Here is a 13,860-nt window from a genome sequence, read left to right as displayed (position 1 = left end):
CAGTGTGGCTACTTGCCTACAGCTCCTCTATCACCTCCTGACTTTCTCTGACGAGACGAAGGTCATCGAGCTGCATCTCCAGTTCCCTTACGTGATCCCTAAGGAGCTGCAGCTTGACACACCTTGCGCAGATGTGGCCTTCCGGGAGGCTGGGAGTCTCCCGGACATCCCACATCTGACACCCAGCACAGAACACCGGCCTCACAGATATACTTCCTGTTCCTATTCCTCATAGTTAGTGAGGAGATCGAACTAACTTCCAGTTCCCTAGCCTGGACTACCTCATTTTCACCATAGATGTCCAGTCCCCGTTCACTTCTATCCTCTGTCAAGAAGTCCTTAAATCTCGTTGCTTCTTTCTCAATAAAAGAACCAACCAGTTTCGGTCTAGCACCACACTCCTCCGTTTGGCAGGACTTGTCTTCATCCTCAAGAATTTTTCCTTTGACTCCTCCCACTTTGTCCAGACTCGAGGGATTGCATGGGCCCCAGTTATGCCTGCAATCATTGGCTACACAGAACAGTCCATGATCCAAGCCTTTCACAGTAATGATCTGCAACTCTTCAACCACGACATTGACGACTGCATTGGCGCTGTTTCATGCACCCATGCTAAGCTTGTCAATTTCACCAACTTTGTCTCCAACTTCCACCCTGCCCTTAAATTCACGGTCTTGTTCTGACACCTCCCTCCCCTTTCTCAATCTCTCAACCTGTCGGGGAGCGGCCTTGTCGAGGGAAGTGCCTCGTGAGAAAAGTGTGATTCTTTGGCTCGAGAGACTTCGGCAAGGAGGCTGAGAGAGGAGATTACGCCACAGTTGGAGAGGGGGAGAAGTGGTGAAGAAATTACCGCTAGGCTGATTCAGTGTGCTGCCTGCATGATGTGGGAGGTCAGGGACACTGATGGTGCCTCTGGCTCCTACAACTGTGGAAAATGTGTCCAGATTCAGCTTCTGAAGGACCATGTTGCAGCACTGGAGAAGCAACCAGATGACCTCAGGTTCATCCGGGAAAACAAGTGTTTTCTGGACAGGACCTACAGCAAGGTTGTTACACCGAGGATACCGGAAGAGAGAAGGGGGGGGTGATGATGAGGAAGGAAAGGATGCTTGAAGTACTGGAGACCCCGGCGGATGTACCTCTGGTAAACAGGTTCACCCTCTTGGAAGCTGTCGGGACAGAAGACACTGCCAGCCTGAGAGGCGGTCAGGTCTGCGAGTCGAAAATTGGCGCTGAAGCAAAGCCGAGGAGACAGATGTCAGGCAGAGCCGTGGTAGTAGGGGACTCCATAGTGAGAGGTACAGAAAGAGGTTTCTGCGGCAACAGGCGAGATTTAAGGATGGTGTGTTGCCTCCCTGGTGCCAGGATCCAGGACGTCACGGACCGGGAGCAGGGAATCCTCAAGGGTGAAGATGAACATCCGGAAGTGGTGGTGCATGTTGGCACAACTGACATGGGAAGAAGAGGAAAGACATTCTACAGAGTGACTTCAGAGAACTCGGAAGAAGGCTGAAAAGCAGGACCTCCAGGGTGGTTATCTCTGGTTTGCTTCCAGTTCCCCGTGCTGGAGTGGGCAAGAACAGGGAGATAATGGATCTGAATGTGTGACTGAGGAACTGGCGCAGGAAACAAGGATTTACATTCTTAGACCACTGGGATCTGTTTTGGGGCAAGGATGAATTGTACAAAAGGGACGGGTTGCACCTTCATAGGTGGGGGACCAGCATTCTGGCAGGCAGGTTTGGCTCTGCAACACGAGTTTGTTTAAACTAAGTAGTGGGGGGAGGGGACGAACTGGAAACATAAGGATGGAGATAAAGGGGAAGTGAGAATAAGAAAAGTTAAGAAAGACAGCAGAATCAACAGAGCAGAAAGCTCAAGAAGGGATCGTACAGTATGGCCAAGTGAAATAGGAATTGATATGGGAGGTGAGGGGAGTAATGAATTAAAAGTATTATATATGAATGCACAGAGTATAAGAAATAAAGTGGACGAGCTTGAGGTACAGTTGGAAATTGGTAAGTATGATGTTGTGGGAATAACAGAGACATGACTTCAAGTGGACAGGGCATGGCAAATGAATATTCAAGGGTATACGTCCTATCGAAAGGACAGACTGATGGGCAGAGGGGGTGGGGGTGGCTCTGTTGGTGAGGAATGATATTCAGTTCCTTGCGAGGGGGGACATAGAATCAGGAAACGTAGAGTCAGAATGGATAGAACTGAGAAATTCTAAGGGTAGAAAGACCCTAATGGGAGTTATCTACAGGCGCCCAAACAGTAGTCTGGATGTAGGGTGTAAGTTGAATCCAGAGTTAAAATTGGCATGTCGCAAAGGTAATGCTACAGTTGTTATGGGGGACTTCAACATGCAGGTAGACTAGAAGAATCAGGTTGGTACTGGACCCCAAGAAAGGGAGTTTGTGGAGTCCCTCTGAGATGGATTCTTAGAACAGCTTGTACTGGAGCCTACCAGAGAGAAGGCAATTCTAGATTTAGTGTTGTGCAATGAACCAGATTTGATCAGGGACCTCGAGGTAAAGGAGCCATTAGGAGGTAGTGACCGTAATATGGTAAGTTTTAATCTACAAATTGAGAGGGAGAAGGGAAAATCGGAAGTGTCAGTATTACAGTTGAACAAAGGGAACTATGGAGCTATGAGGGAGGAGCTAGCCAAAGGTCAATGGAACAATACCCTAGCAGGGATGACAGTGGAACAACAATGGCAGGTATTTCTGGGAATAATGCAGAAGGTGCAGCATCAGTTCGTAACAAAGAGAAAGTAAGATCCCAAGGGGAGTAGGGGGAGGCCGTGGCTGACAAGGGAAGTAAAGGACAGTATAAAAATAAAAGAGAAGAAGTATAACAGCAAAGATGAGTGGGAAGCGGGAGGATTAGGAAACTTTTAAAGAGCAACAGAAGATAACCAAAAAGGCAATATGGGGAGAAAAAATGAGGTACGAAGGTAAACTAGCCAAGCATATAAAGGAAGGTAGTAAAAGCTTCTTTAGGTATGTGAAAAGGAAAAAAATAGTTAAGACCAAAATTGGGCCCTTGAAGACAGCAACGGGTGAATTTATTATGGGAAACAAGGAAATGGCAGACAACACACATCAAAGTTGCTGGTAAATGCAGCAGGCCAGGCAGCATCTCTAGGAAGAGGCGCAGTCAACGTTTCAGGCCGAGACCCTTCGTCAGGACTAACTGAAGGAAGAGTGAGTAAGGGATTTGAAAGTTGGAGGGGGAGGGGGAGATCCAAAATGGCAGACGAGTTGAACAGGTATTTTGGACCTGTCTTCACTAGGGAAGACACAAACAATCTCCCAGATATAATAGTGGCCAAAGGACCTAGGGTAATGGATGAACTGAAGGAAATTTATATTACGCAGGAAATGGTGTTGGATAGACTGTTGGGTCTGAAGGCTGATAAGTCCCCGAGACCTGATGGTCTGCATCCCAGGGTACTTAAGGAGGTGGCTTTAGAAATTATGGATGCGTTGGTAATCACTTTCTAATGTTCTATAGGTTCAGGATCAGTTCCTGTGGATTGGAGGGTGGCTAATGTTGTCCCACTTTTCAAGAAAGGAGGGAGAGAGAAAACAGGGAATTATAGACCAGTTAGCCTGACGTCAGTGGTGGGAAAGATGCTGGAGTCAATTATAAAAGATGAAATTACGACATATTTGGATAGTAATAACAGGATCGGTCCGAGTCAGCATGGAGTTACGAAGGGGAAATCGTGCTTGACTAATCTTCTGGAATTTTTTGAGGATGTATAACTATGAAAATGGACAAGGGAGAGCCAGTGGATGTAGTGTACCTGGACTTTCAGAAAGCCTTTGATAAAGTCCCACTTTATAGGAGATTAGTGGGCAAAATTAGGGCACATGGTATTGGGGGCAGAATACTGACATGGTTTGAAAATTGGCTGGCTGACAGGAAACAAAGAGTAGAGATTAATGGGTCCCTTTCAGAATGGCAGGCGGTAGCCAGTGGGGTACCACAGGGTTCAGTGCTGGGACCGCAGCTGTTTACAATATACATTAATGACTTAGATGAAGGGATTAAAAGTAACATTAGCAAATTTGCAGATGATACAAAGCTGGGTGGCAGTGTGAAATGTGAGGAGGATGTTATGAGAATGCAGGGAGACTTGGACAGGCTGGGTGAGTGGGCAGATGCATGGCAGATGCAGTTTAATGTGGATAAATGTGAGGTTATCCACTTTGGTGGTAAGAACAGGTAGGCAGATTATTATCTAAATGGAGTCAAGTTAGCAAAAGGGGAAGTACAACAAGATCTAGGTGTTCTTCTACATCAGTCACTGAAAGCAAGCATGCAGGTACAGCAGGCAGTGAAGAAAGCTAATGGCATGCTGGCCTTCATAACAAGGGGAATTGAGTATAGGAGCAAAGAGGTCCTTCTGCAGCTGTACAGGGCCCTGGTGAGACCACACCTGGAGTATTGTGTGCAGTTTTGGTCTCCAAATTTGAGGAAGGACATTCTTGCTATAGAAGGAGTGCAGCGTAGGTTCACAAGGTTAATTCCCGGGATGGCGGGACTGTCATATGTTGAAAGATAAGAGCGACTGGGCTTGTATACACTGGAATTTAGAAGGATGAGAGGGGATCTGATTGAAACATATAAGATTATTAAGGGATTGGACACGCTGGAGGCAGGAAGCATGTTCCCGCTGATGGGTGAGTCCAGAACCAGAGGCCACAGTTTAAGAATAAGGGGTAGGCCATTTAGAATGGAGTTGAGGAAAAACTTTTTCACCCAGAGAGTGGTGGATATGTGGAATGCTCTGCCCCAGAAGGCAGTGGAGGCCAAGTCTCTGGATGCTTTCGAGAAGGAGGTGGATAGAGCACTTAAAGATAGCGGAATCAAAGGTTATGGGGATAAGGCAGGAACTGGATACTGATTGTGGATGATCAGCCATGATCACAGTGAATGGCGGGGCTGGCTTGAAGTGCTGAATGGCCCACTCCTGCACCTATTGTCTATTATCTCTGGAGACAAACTGTCAACGACATCTTTTATAAACCTACTGATTCCCACGGTTATCTCGACTACACTTCTTCCAACCCTGTCTTCTGTTTTCTGTAACAATGCTATTTCCTTTTCTCAGTTCTTTCGTATCTGCTTCATCTGTTCCTAGGATGCAACTGTCCTTTCCAGGGCATCAGAGATGTCCTCCTTCTTCAAAGAAAGGTGTTTCTCTTTCTCCACCCCTGCTGCTGCCTTCACCCACATCTTTCCACTTCCTCAACATTCATGCTCACCTCACCTTCCCGCCGTCTTTACAGTGATAGAGTTCCTCTATCACAACATATCCTTACCTCCCCCTTGGTTTTCACAGGTACAGCTCCCTGCATGATTTCCTCATCCATTCATCCCTCTCCACTAATCCCCCTCCAGGCACTGATCCCTGTAAGCAGCCTCAGTGCTACACCTGCCCATTCACTTCCTCCCTCACCTCCATTCAGGGCCCTAAACAGTCCTTCCAGGGGAGGTTAACACTTCATCTTCGAGTCGGCTGGGGTCATCTATTGTGTCCGCTGTGCCCAATGTGGCCTCCTCTACATTAGTCAGATCCACCATAAATTAGGGGAGCACCTCATTGAGCACCTACGCCATATTTGTCAAAAACGGAACTTACCCGTGGCCAAACATTTTAATTCCGATTCTCATTCCCATTCTGACTTGTGGTCCATTACCTCCTCTTGGCTTATACTGGAAACTGAGGAGGTGATAGATAGGAGCTACAGCGATGTAGTCACCCCTAAGTTGAAGGAGGCAAGTACCTGGATGACTGTAGGAGAGGGAAAGGAAAGGGCAGTCAGTACAGAATACCCCTGCGACTGTTCCCCTCACTAATAAATGTACCATTTTGGATACTGTTGAGGGAGATAACCTAATAGGGGGAAGCCATAGCAATCGGGTCTCTGATGCCATTGGTCAGAAGGGAAGAGGGGAGAAGAGGACTACAATAGTGACGGGGGATTCCATAGTTAGAAGAGTAGGCCTGAGATTCTGCGGACACGATAGAGAAACCCAGATGGTATGTTGCCTCCCAGGTGTCAGGGTGAGGAATGTCGTGGATCGGGTCTAAAGAGAAAGGGTGAGCAGCCAGAAGTCTTGGTACATATTGGCACCAATGACATAGGTAGGAAAAGGGAGGAGATTCTCAAGAGCGAATTTAGGGAGCTAGGTAGAAAGTTAAAATGCAGGACCTCCAGGTTGGTAATCTCTGGATTGCTGCCTGTGCCAAATGCCAGGAAGGGTAAGAGTTGGATGATTTGGCAGATGAATGCATGGCTGAGGAATTGGTACAGAGGACAGGGATTCTGATTTCTGGATCATTGGAATTTCTTCTTGGGAAGATATGATCTGTAAAAAAGGGATGGGTTACACCTGAACCGAAGGGGGACCAATATCTTTGTGGGCAGGTTTACTAAACTGTAGGGGAGAGTCTAAACTAATTTGGTCAGGGGTAGGAACCTGAGGGATAGGGTTGACAAAGGGGCACTTAGTATACAAGCAGAGGTAGTGTGTAGTCATTTTGTCAGGAAGGACAAGCAGATTTTAGGGCAAAATTGCAGTCAATGGGATGAGGTGCAGTGTAACAGGGGACAAGATTGAAAAGGGTGATGAATACAGGACTGAAGATATTATATTTAAATGCACACAGTATACGAAATATGGTAGATGATCTTGCAGTGCAGATCAAATTTAGCAAGTATGACATTGTGTGAGTCACTGAGTCATGGTTGAAAGAAGATTATAATTGGGAACTTAACATCCAAGGATATACATTGTGTTGAAAGGGCAGGCAGACATGCAGAAGGTGTGGTGTGGGTCAGTCGATGAAAAATGAAATCAAATCATTAGAAAGAGGTGACACTTATGGGTCAGTGAGCATAGTATGATAGAATTCACCCTGCAGTTTGAGAGGGAGAAGATAAAATCAGATGTATCAGTATTACCTTAAGACCACAAGGCATTGGAGCAGAATTAGGCCATTTGGTCTATCTGGCCTGCTCCATCATTTAATCACAGCAGATTTATTATCCCTCTCAAACCATTCTCCCTATAATGTTTGATGCCCTTGTTAATCAAGAACCTATCAACTACTGCTTTAAAAAAACCCAATGACTTGGCCTCCACAGCCGTCAGTGGCAATGAACTCCACCACCCTCTGACTAAAGAAATTCCTCCTCATCTCTGTTCTATAGGGATTTCCTTCTACTCTGAGGCTGTGTCTTCTGGTCCTTGACTCCTCCACTAAAGGAAAAATCCTCTCCATATCCATTCTACATAGGCCTTTCAATATTTGATAGGTTTCAATGAAATCACCCATTATTCCTTTGAACTCCATGTTCAGGCCCAGAGCCAGCAAATCTTCCTCAGACATTAACCCTTTCATTCCCAGGATAATTCTCGTGACCTCCTCTGGACCCTAATGCCAGCAGATAAGGGGCCAAAAATTGCTCACAATACTCCATGTGGTCTGATTAGTGCCTTATAAAGCCTCAGAATCACATCCTTGCTTTTATATTCTAGTCCTCTTGAAAAGAATACAAACAATAAATTACACTGGAGAAGAGAATTACAGAGGCAAGAGAGAGGAGCTGGCCAAAGTTGATTGGAAAAGGACACTTACAGGGATGACAGCAGAGCAAAAACGGCTGGAGTTCCAGAGGGCATTTCATAAGGCACAGGGTGGATACATCCCAAGGACGAAGTCGTATTCTAAAGGAAGGATGAGGGAATCATGGCTGACAAGGGAAGTTAAAGACAGCATAAAAACAAAAGAGAGTGCATATAATATGGAAATTGGTGGCAATTTAGAGGATTAGGAAGCATTTAAAAGCCAACAGAAGGCAACTAGAAAAAAAGTCATAAGGAGAGAGAAGATGAAATACGAAGGGGGAAATATGGGGGACAAAGAAATGGCGGACCAATTTAATATGTACTTTGTATCAGTCTTCACTGGAAAATGCCAGCAGTATGCCAAAAGTTTGAGAGTGCCAGGGAACAAAAGTGAGTGTAGTTGCTATTACTAAAGAGAAGGTGCTTGGGAAGTTGTAAGGTCTGAAGGCAGATAAACACCTAGACCAGATGGTCTAACCCCCAGGGTTCTGAAAGAGGTAGCTGAAGAGATTGTGAAGGCATTAGTATTAATCTTTCAATATCACTTTTATTTTGGTATGGTTCTGGAGGACTGGAAGACTGCAAATGTCACTCTACTCTTTAAGAGAGAGGCAAAAGAGGAAATATATAGACCAGTTAGCCTGGCTCTAGTGGTTGGAAAGATGTTGGAGTAAATTATTAATACCAAGGGATCATAAGACATGGGAGTAGAATTAGGCTATTCAGCCCATCGAGTCTGCTCCACCATTTCCACTAATCCATTTTCTTCTCAGCCCCAATCTTCTGCCTTGCTTCCTGTATCCCATCACGCCCTGACCACTCAAGAATCTATCAATGTCTACCTTAAATATACATAAAGACTTGGCCTCCACAGCTGCCTCTGGCAATGAATTCCACCGATTCACTACTCTCTGGCTGAAGAAATTCCTCCTCATCTCCATTCTAAAAGGATAGCCTTCTATTCAGAAGCTGTGTCCTCGGGTCTTAGAAACTCTCACCACAGGAAACATCCTCTCCACATTGACTCTATCAAGGCACTTCAGCATTTGATAGGTTTCATTCTTCTGAATTCCAGTGAATACAGGCCCATAGCTATCAAACACTGTTCACATGACAAGCCATTCAATCCTGGAATCATTTTCGTGAACCTTCTCTGAACCATCTCAAAGGTTTCAAAGGTCCAATTTAATGTCAGAGAAATGTATACAATATACATCCTGAAATGCTTTTTCTTCGCAAACATCCATGAAGTCAGAGAAGTGCCCCAAAGAATGAATGACAATTAAACATGAGAACCTCAAAGTTCTCCCCCAAAGTTCCCCCTCCCCCCAGCAAAAATAAAACACACCCACTACTGAGCACAAGCATGAGTTAGGCAATAGTAAAGACACAGACTTGCAGTTACCCCAAAGACTATAGTATTTCATCCAGCATTCAACAACCCACAGGTTCTCTCTCTCCTGAATAAGGGAGAGGGAGGTGTCACCCATTTTCACAGCGAGCAGGACACATAGCAACAACCCGCTGGTTTACGATGTTAAGAAGTCCGTTTCATTGCTTTTATGAGCTCTGTGCCTGAAGATTGCAAAGATCTCGGGTCTTCGGGCCCACAGAGAAAGATTTTCCGGACTCCCTGATGACACACGAGGCTCCTGCCATGACACCAACCTTCGATCTGTCCGTCTCCAGAGCCCCGAGATCTTAAGCTTCCGAATTCGAGCCGGACTCTCAGGCCGAACCCTTGGCATGCTGAACAACAATGGCTGGTCCTGAAACCCCGAGAATGGGTCCCATTTCCCCAAAGAACCGAAGTCTGTTTGTAACTCCAGGTCAGGGTCTTTGAAAGAACCCTGAAAGGGAAAAGTAAAGATATTAAAGATGGAAATAGAGCAGTTTCCGAAGATGCAAGCATAGGAATCACCAATTAGCGCCACCTTAACTCCGCCTCCAACTTCCAAATCTCCAGTTTCAGCACATCATTTCTAAGATAAGGGACCCAAAATTGCTCGCTGTACTCCAAGTGAGGCCTCACCACTGGTTTATAAAGTTGCAACATTACATCCTTGCTTTTATATTCTAGTCAACTTGAAATTAATGCTAATGTAGCATTTGCCTTCCTCACCACAGACTCAATCTGCAAATTAACCTTTAGGGAATCCTGCACAAGGACTCTCAAATCCCTTTGTGCCTCAGATTTTTGTATTTTCTCTCCATTTAGAAAATAGCCAACCCTTTAATTTTTTCTACCAAAGTGCATGACCATACACTTCCTGACACTGTATTCCATCGGTCACTTCTTTGTCCATTCTCCTAATCTGTCCAAGCCCTTCTTTAGCCTCCCTACTTCCTCAAAACCACCTGCCCCTCTTGCTATCTTTCTATTGGCTTCAAACTTGTCAACAAAGCCATCAATTCCATCATTCAAATCATTGACATAGAACATAAAAAGAATCGATCCCAACATAGACCCTTGTGCAACACCACTAGTCACCAGCAGCCAGGCAGAAAAGGCTCCCTTTATTCGCACTCTTTGCATCTTGCCAATCAGCCACTGCTTTATCCTTTCCTGTATTACCATGAGCTCATGTGTGGCACCTTGTCAAAGTTCTTCAGAAAATCCAAGTACACAACATCAACCGATTCTCCTTTGTCTATCCTGCTTGTTATTTCTTCAAAGAATTCCAACTGATTTGTCAGGCAAGATTTTCCCTTGAGGAAACCATGCGGACAATGGACTATTTTATCTGTGCCTCCAAGTACCCTGAGATCTCATCCTTAATAATTGACTCCAACATCTTCCCAAACACTAAGGTTAGACTAACTGGCCTATAGTGTCCTGACGAAGGGTCTCGGCCTGAAACGTCGACTGCGCCTCTTCCTATAGATGCTGCTTGGCCTGCTGCGTTCACCAGCAACTTTGATGTGTGTTGCTTGAATTTCCAGCATCTGCAGAATTCCTGTTGTTGGCCTATAGTTTCCTTTCTTCTGCCTTCTTGAAGAGTGGAATGACATTTGCAATTTTCCATTCTCCCAGAACCATTCCAGAATCTACTGATTCTTGAAAGATCATTACTAATGCCTCCACAATCTCTTCAGCCACCTCTTTCAGAGCCCTGGTGTACACCATCTTGTCCAGGTGACTTATCTACCCTCAGACCTTTCAGTTTCCCAAGAATTATCTCTCTAGTAATGGTAACTTCACACACTTCATGACCCCTGACACCTGGAACTTCCACCATACTGCAGTGAAAACAGATGCAAAATACTTAATCAGTTTATCCGCTATTTCCTTGTGGCCCATTACTACCAATCCAGCATCATTTTCCAGCGGTCCAATATGCACACTTGACTCTCTTTTACAATTTACATATCTGACAAAATTTTTGCTTTCCTCTTTAATATTACTGGCTAACTTACTTTCATATTTCCCCCCCCATCCCTCCCCACCGATCTCCTTCCTAGCACTTACCCTTGTAAGCAGAACAAGTGCTACACATGCCCTTACACTTCCTCCCTCACCACCATTCAGGGCCCCAGACAGTCCTTCCAGGTGAAGTGACACTTTACCTGTGAGTCGGCTGGGGTGATATACTGCGTCCGGTGCTCCTGATGTGGCCTTCTATATGTTGGCGAGACCCGATGCAGACTGGGAGATCGTTTCGCTGAACACCTACGCTCTGTCCGCCTGAGAAAGCAGGATCTCCTGGTGGCCACACATTTTAATTCCACGTCCCATTCCCATTCTGATATGTCTATCCACGGCCTCCTCTACTGTAAAGATGAAGCCACACTCAGGTTGGAGGAACAACACCTTATATTCCGTTTGGGTAGTCTCCGACCTGATGGCATGAACACTGACTTCTCAAACTTCTGCTAATGCCCTACCTCCCCCTCATACTCCATCCGTTATTTATTTATATACACACATTCTTTTTCTCTCTCTGTCCCTCTCACTACACCCCCTGCCCATCCTCTGGGCTTTTTCCCTCCTCCCCCTTTTCTTTCTCCCTGTCCCATGATCCTCTTATATCCCCTTTGCCAATCACCTGTCCAGCTCTTGGCTCCATCCCTCCCCCTCCTGCCTTCACCTATCATTTTGGATCTCCCCCTCCCCCTCCCACTTCCAAATCTCTTACTAGCTCTTCTTTCAGTTAGTCCTGACGAAGGGTCTCGGCCCGAAACGTCGACTGTACCTCTTCCTAGAGATGCTGCCTGGCCTGCTGCGTTCACCAGCAACTTTGATGTGTGTTGCTTGAAATTCCAGCATCTGCAGATTACCTCGTGTTAACTTTCGTATTGTGGGTGTATGCCTCAAGGATCTGTTCTGGGAGCCTTACTCTTCATGATTTTTATAAATGACCTGGATGAGGAAGTGGAGGGATGGGTTAGTAAGTTTGCTGCTGACACAAAGGTTGGAGGTGTTGTGGATAGTGTGGAGGGCTGTCAGAGGTTACAGCAAGACATTGATAGGATGCAAAACTGGGCTGAGAAGTGGTGGATGGAGTTCAACCCAGATAAGTGTGAGGTGGTTCATTTTGGTAGGTCAAATATGATGGCAGAATATAGTATTAATGGTAAGACTCTTGGCAGGGTGGAGGATCAGAGGGATCTTGGGGTCCGAGTTCATAAGACACCCAAAGCAGCTGCGCAGGTTGACTCTATGGTTAAGAAGGCATACAGTATATTGGCCTTCATCAATCGTAGAATTGAATTTAGGAGTAGAGAGGTAACGTTACAGCCATCGAACTTCGCAGCTCCTCCCGTGGAGGGTCAGACACCCTGAGCCAATAGGCTGGACTTGGACTTATTTCCATCTGGCATAGTTTACATATTGTTGTTTGATTGTTTGTGGTTTTGTATTGCTATATTTATGCTCTATTCTTGGTTGGTGAAGCTGTAACGAAACCCAATTTCCCTCGGGATCAATAAAGTATATCTATCTATCTATATAGGATCCTGGTCAGACCCCACTTGGAGTACTGTGCTCAGTTCTGGTCACCTCACTACAGGAAGGATGTGGAAACCATAGAAAGGGTGCAGAGGAGATTTACAAGGATGTTGCCTGGATTGGGGAATATCCTTATGAAAACAGGTTGAGTGAACTCAGCCTTTTCTCCTTGGAGCAACAGAGGATGAGAGGTGACCTGATAGAGGTGTATAAGATGATGAGAGGCATTGATCATGTGAATAGTCAGAGGCTTTTTCCCAGGGCTGAATTGGCTGCCACAAGAGGACACAGGTTTAAGGTGCTGGGGAGTAGGTACAGAGGAGATGTCAGGGGTAAGTTCTTTACACAGAAACTGGTGAGTACATGGAATGGGCTGCCGGTGATGGTGGTGGAGGCAGTTACAATAGGGTCTTTTAAGAGACTTTTGAATAGGTACATGGAGCTTAGAAAAATAGAGGGCTATGGGTAAGCCTAGTAATTTCTAAGGTTGGGACATGTTCGGCACAACTTTGTGGGCTGAAGGGCCCGTATTGAGCTGTAGGCTTCCCATGTCTTCTATGTATTCCATCTTTACTTTCTTAATTACTTTGTTTTGCCTTCTGTTGGTATTTAAAAGTTCCCTTGTCCTCTAATTTCCCATTAATTTTTGCTCCATTATATGCCCTTTCTTTGACTCATTGCTGCTCTGCTGTCATTCCTTACAGTGTTCTTTTTCAATCAATTCTGCCTAACTCCTCTCTCATGCCTCTGTAATTCCCTTTACTCCAATGTAATAATGATATATCTGGCTTTAGCTTCTGCTTCTCAAGTTTCAGGGTGAATTCGATCATGTTATGATCACTTACCCCTAAGGGTTCTTTTACCTTAAGTTCTGTGATCAATTCTGGTTCTTTGCACAACACCCAGTCCAGAATAGCTGTTCCCCTAGTGGGCTCTGGCTCCTGCATTACTGTGTACTCTGTCTCTCATCTGTTTCTCATTATTACTGGTATTGCTGCCACCTGTGTCTCATTGTGCTCCAGTTATCATCTGCCTCTCTGTTTATTGCTCAGTGTATTTCAGTCCTGTTTTCACTTGTTTGCTGCCAGATTGTGCTGGTGAATTTTCCTGAGTCTTTCCAGCATTCGTGTCTGAACTCTGTCCATCTGAATATTGACTCTGCCTGTTTCCCAATTCTGGTTTTTGGATTTCTCTGGATGTTTTGATCTCTGCCTGAACTTTGACACTGACTTTGTTTGCACCTTGGGATTTGTTAC

This window comes from Mobula hypostoma, chromosome 8, assembly GCF_963921235.1.
Source record: "Mobula hypostoma chromosome 8, sMobHyp1.1, whole genome shotgun sequence".
In the NCBI taxonomy this organism is placed as follows: domain Eukaryota; kingdom Metazoa; phylum Chordata; class Chondrichthyes; order Myliobatiformes; family Myliobatidae; genus Mobula; species Mobula hypostoma.
This window is presented reverse-complemented; position numbering follows the sequence as displayed.